A 6,033-nucleotide genomic window follows, 5' to 3' on the forward strand; every position below is an offset into this window, starting at 1 on the left:
CGCACTACCATCCAAGAATCAAGCACAAAGGCAAAATATGTACTGGCATTCAAATTAGCCAAGACGAGTAAGCCTTTTTTCCAAAGGAGAGTTTCTAAAAGAGTGCATGGTGGTGACAGCAGGTGTTTTGTGCTCTGAGAGCAAGAGCAAATTTAAAAAAAATAGCTTATCACGTAGGACAGTGACTCGCCGTGTGGAGCTAATTGACGAAGACTTAGTTTTAGTAAGCTCAACAACAAAACAGAGTCATTTACAATATATTCATTGGCACTGGATGAAAGTAATGACATACGGGACACAGCTTTAGATTTTCATCAGAGGGATTAATGACAATTTTGAGATAACGGAGGAGTTTTTGGCCATAGAATCCCTAAAAGGAAAAACGCGAGGAGAGGATTTATTTAACAGCTTGGTGGAAGTCGTCATGAAGCACAAACTGCCTTGGAGTAAGCTAGCTAACGTTACCACAGATGGGTCGCCAAATCTCACAGGAAAAAACATCAGGTTACTAAAAAGAATCCAGGAGAGGGTGAAAGAGGACAACCCCCAACACAAGGTACTTTTTTTACACTGCATAATCCACCAGGAGGCACTGTTCAAATCTGTATTACAGCTTGACCACGTAGTGAAGCCAGATATAAAGCTCGTTAACTTTATTCGTGCGAGGGCACTTCACTGATGCCGACCACCAGGACTTGCTTTAGCATTCCAATGTCCGCTGGTTAAGTTTGGGTAAAGTATGTCAATGTGTGTGGGAGCTATAATAGGAGATTGTCTCATTTTTGGAGCAACTTGAAAAAGCTGACACTTTCCCTGAGCTGAGTGACACCGATTGGCTTTGTGATGTAGCGTTTGCTGTGGACAAACTGGCACACATGAATGAGCTGAATGTGAAGCTACAAGGCAAAGACCAGTTTGTACATGAAATATACACAAATGTCAGAGCTCCATCCTGACTACGCTAACAAAATAAGAGCGCACAAAAGCTAGCAAGCTACGGAGTTTGTCGTCAATGTATTTCTTGTTAAGTGTATAAAAACGAGTATGGGCGCTGTACAAATAAGATGCAAAAATCAACCACTTTCATGTGGTATTGGACAGAAAGGAGAAGTTTTTTTCTCCTCCTTTCAAAAATGTGGAAGTTATCAGCCCTACTGTAAATCCTGTCTGATTCCAATAAATGCAAGTCATCAGAATCAGGTAATACATCAACTTCTTACTTGTCTTCATGAAAGAAAGGAATCTATATTTGTTAAGCATGCTTGCCTTTTTATAAAAGACCTTTAAGATGTTAACAAAAATGTCTGTTTCATAAATAAATAAATAAACATACATACATACATACATACATACATACATACATACATACATACATACATACATACATATATATATATATATATATATTACAGTGGGGCAAAAAAGTATTTAGTCAGCCACCCATTGAATGATCAATGGGTGGCTGACTAAATACTTTTTTGCCCCACTGTATATATGTATCCATTCATTTTCTACCGCTTGTCCCGTTCGGGGTGCTGGAGCTCAGCTGCTTAGGGCGGAAAGCAGGGTACACCTTGGACAAATCGCCACCTCGTCATCACAGGGCCAACACAGATAGACAGACAACATTCACACACTAGGGCCAATTTTAGTGTTGCCAAACAACATACATACATACATACATACATACATACATACATACATACATACATACATACATACATACATACATACATACATACATATATATATATATATATATATATATATATATATATATATACATATATATGTGTTGTTTATATATATATATATATATATATATATATATATATATATATATATATATATATATATATATATATATATATATATATGTATGTATGTATGTATGTATGTATATATATATATATATATATATATAAACAACACATATATATATATATGTATATATATATATATATATATATATATATATATATATATATATATATATATATATATATATATATATATATATATATATATATATATATATATATATAAACAACACATTATATATATATATATATATATATATATATATATATATATATATATATATATATATATATATATATATATATATATATATATATATATATATGTATCTTAATTTGATTATCCAAAAAAAAAAAAAAATAGTGCTCGATACCGTGGTAGAGCACAATATATGTATGTGTGGGAAAAAAATCACAAGACTACTTCATCTCTACAGGCCTGTTTCATGAGGGGGTTCCCTCAATCATCAGGAGATTTTATATATATATATATATATATATATATATATATATATATATATATATATATATATATATATATATATATATATATATATATATATATATATATATATATATATATATATATATAATGTTGTTTGGCAACACTAAAATTGGCCCTAGTGTGTGAGTGTGAATGTTGTCTGTCTATCTGTGTTGGCCCTGTGATGATAAGGTGGACATTTTTTGTATGGGCATAGGCTGAATGGCAACACTAAATTGGCCCTAGTGTGTGAATGTGAGCGTGAATGTTGTCTATCTGTGTTGGCCCTGTGATGAGGAGGCTACTTGTCCAGGGTGTACCCTGCCTTGAGTTGAGCTGGGAAAGGCTCCAGCTCCCCGCCACCCCGAAAGGGACAAGGGGTAGAAATGGATGGATAGATGGATGGATTAAAAGCCTCGGTATACTCTTCTAATTATTTGCAAGCTTCAACCTTGTATATGCACAGCTGATGCCAAAACAAAGTCAAGATGCAGCACTTTAAAAGCAAATAGACCTATTTTGCCCACACTGTAAATCCATTAATTCCAATACATTTGTCAGTGGTTGGCAGGAATGCTAAAAGGCAAACTTGCTTTTCTGTCACTTTGCCCTCAGCAAAGATTCTTGAGTTTGTGGTGACAGGTCAAAGAGTCAGCACATGACTCATGAGCAAGTGGTATTTCCCTTTGGTGGAAGCAGTCATTTTCTCACACGCTGACCAGCGTGACAAGAACAAATAAACCAGGTGCTCTTGACATTCAGGCTTGTCTGCTAGCTTTATAGGTGACTGCGCAAACACACAAATCATGCACATACTTAATCAGAAATAAGCACCGCAACTTCTGCGCCAACAACACTAACATATTCTAGCTGGACAAAGGAAACTCACAACTCGAATGCTCAAAAGGTTGCATAAAAGTCTGATATTTGGGAGAAAACTGTGGCACAAAGCGTGGAGGTTGAACATCATCATGACTCACTTCAGCAAAACTGGCAAGATCATCGTACTTGACTCAAAAATACAGTGGGAGTTACGTTTAAGTAAGTAGACTGAATGGAATGTCCAGGACTGCCGAGTACTTCGGTGCTAACAGGTGATGATGGGATACTAAGATAGCAGGTGGCTGCTGGTAGCCATGGAGATAATTGAGCAGAGGGGTTAGCCATTAAAAATGTGCAAGCTGAAGAAGAGATTGTAAAGTCCAGGTGGGTGAGTTGACGGTGTTAAAATGTGACTTTAAACACTGCCTGTGTAGTTATTAAAGGTTTTAGGATGGAGACATTTATGCCCCGGTTAAGTTAAAAAGTTAAAGTACCAATGATTGTCACACACACACACTAGGTGTGGCGAAATTATTCTCTGCATTTGACCCATCAGATTATATACATATCCTTCTTTCTGAAATAAAATCATTGGTCAACCATGGAACTAATTTTGTTCAATCTCTAAAAGGTTGTTTGCACTCAATTGTTTTTTTCCTCTCACAATATCTCCCCATAAAAGCTTTGTTTTAGGTAGAGGTGACTTTAGAGCATTTTGCAGATGGAAAAGACCTTACAGTCATTTGTTTCTAGGACCTAATTAATCTTCATTGCGCTGGGAAACATAGCACCTCATTGCAAAAAGGTTTCCTTCAACTCGATGATTGCACAGTCTGGGGGCCTGGGTTTCTCAGGCAACATGGTCTACAATTTAATTATGCGCACTTTGGAAAAATGTAAGGCAGCTAAACTGCACTTTTGGACAAGTAAGGTCAGTCTCCTGCCTTGGTAAGCAATCATTTCTCCCAGCTGTTGTAAACTTAAAAAGACTAACCTTTGTTATGCTTAAGTGAAGATAATGTCATATCTCTCTCAACCTAAGTCCAATACTTGCAAACATGGATTTAGCTATTCGCATACACTTAAGTCATCTTACCATATGAAAAACATTCCTCAGCATTATCCATTCATAATCCTTAATCATCTCCAGCCATTACATTACAATAAAACCCGACTCGGAGCAGCCAAAAAACAGCAGCAGCATTGACATTCCGCCGTGAAAAGATCAGGCTTGGATGGTGGGGAGAAACATCGATAGGATCCCATTAGTTAAGTGCGCCCTTAGGATACCCGAAATTTGATCAGAGCCAGACCTCTTCCTTTCCAGACACCGACCATTAGATGCTACAATGAAAAAAGGCTGCTACAGTACTCCTCCTCCTCTTCCTATGAGGTTGACGTGAAGCAGGATCAAGCAGGACGAGCCTGGTGACGTCAACCTTCTGTTATCACCTTTTACACTTTGCCTTTTGCCGGTGCAGACCAGCCGTGCCCGTGTGTTTCAGATAAACAGGACCGAAACAACTACATACAATATTCGGTAGCAAGAGACAATGCATTCATCACATACGAAGCTAGCAGTAAAATAAATAAACACATCATAGATATGAAATGAATGCACAATTGTCAACAAAAGAACTATACCTACACCAGTGGTGTCCGAACTACCGTAAACAGAACAATTTAATTTAAAGGCCAGGGATGTTGGGCACTAAACCATCAACATTAGTTTTGTGTCATAGCTGACGAAGTGTAATATATAATAATATATACCATTAATAATGAGTACATTTAATTTTGAAAATAAGTCGAGGGCCAGTAAATGATGAACTGCGGGACAAAAATGGCCCCCGGGCCACACTTTATAGACCTAAGCAGTTCCTTAATACAAATAACCGGCATCATTCAATACTTATTATCTGACATATAAAAGTATGGTGCCCAGACTAACTTGGAATAGAATATTTATGCGAACGACGACCGTCAGAATGCTTGGAGAAAGCAGAGGGTGAGCAGTAACGCAGGTTGCTAGTAATAAGAGTGGCAGCTGAGTGGCTAGCTAACTTAGCTCGTCTCAAACATTCAGTCCCATTGTTGCCCTCTCCTCATCGTCTGCTCCGAATATCCGTGCCGAATACAGTGGCGGTGTCAGTCGGTGTGGAGCAAGCGGGATGGGTAGCAAAGGCAAGACTACTTACTCTCCGTCAACCTCTGCGAAAGGCATCGTTTAGTTCGTCGCCATGGTTCAAAACGAAGAGATTTACTCCCGTTGCTCTGCGATGCCGAATCACTGCTGCTGCTGCTGCTGTCTGCGGCAGCAACTTCCGGCGCATGCGCAGTACCCGACGACGTCTTCCCTGTAGTTAAAGGTACAGTCACTTTACTATATTACATGTACTGTTAAGTATATACAATGATAAGTTATTATTAGGGATGTCCGGTAATAGCTTTTTTGCCAATATCCGATATACCGATATTGTCCAACTCTTAATTACCGATACCGATATCAACCGATACCGATATATGCAGTCGTGGATTTAACACATTATTATGCCTAATTTGGACAACCAGGTATGGTGAAGATAAGGTCATTTAAAAAAAAAATAAAATAAAATAAAATAAGATAAATACATTAAAAACATTTTATTGAATAAAAAATAAAGTAAAACAATATAAAAATAGTTACATGGAAACTAGTAATTAATGAAAATGAGTAAAATGAACTGTTAAAGGTTAGTATTAGTGGCAGAGGTGGGACCAAGTCATTGCTTTGCAAGTCACAAGTAAGTCTCAAGTCTTTGCCCTCAAGTCTCGAGTCAAGTCCAGAGTCAAGACAGGCAAGTCCCGAGTCAAGTCCAAAGTCAAGACTGGAAAGTCTCAAGTCAAGTCACAAGTCCTGCATTTTGA

At 37.4% G+C, this 6,033-nt stretch overlaps 1 protein-coding gene across 1 annotated transcript in view; it reads right to left on the reverse strand.

The window, feature by feature from the left end:
- The window catches only part of LOC133650690 (protein FAM222B-like), a 121,671-nt gene extending 116,201 nt beyond the window's left edge, over nucleotides 1-5,470 (reverse strand). Inside the window, exon 1 of the mRNA XM_062048238.1 lies at nucleotides 5,325-5,470. The gene's annotated coding sequence lies outside the window, so the exon portion shown is untranslated. The remainder of the gene's footprint in view (nucleotides 1-5,324) is intronic.
- Between the last annotated feature and the right edge of the window lie 563 nt (nucleotides 5,471-6,033).

This window comes from Entelurus aequoreus, linkage group LG05 (assembly GCF_033978785.1).
Source record: "Entelurus aequoreus isolate RoL-2023_Sb linkage group LG05, RoL_Eaeq_v1.1, whole genome shotgun sequence".
In the NCBI taxonomy this organism is placed as follows: domain Eukaryota; kingdom Metazoa; phylum Chordata; class Actinopteri; order Syngnathiformes; family Syngnathidae; genus Entelurus; species Entelurus aequoreus.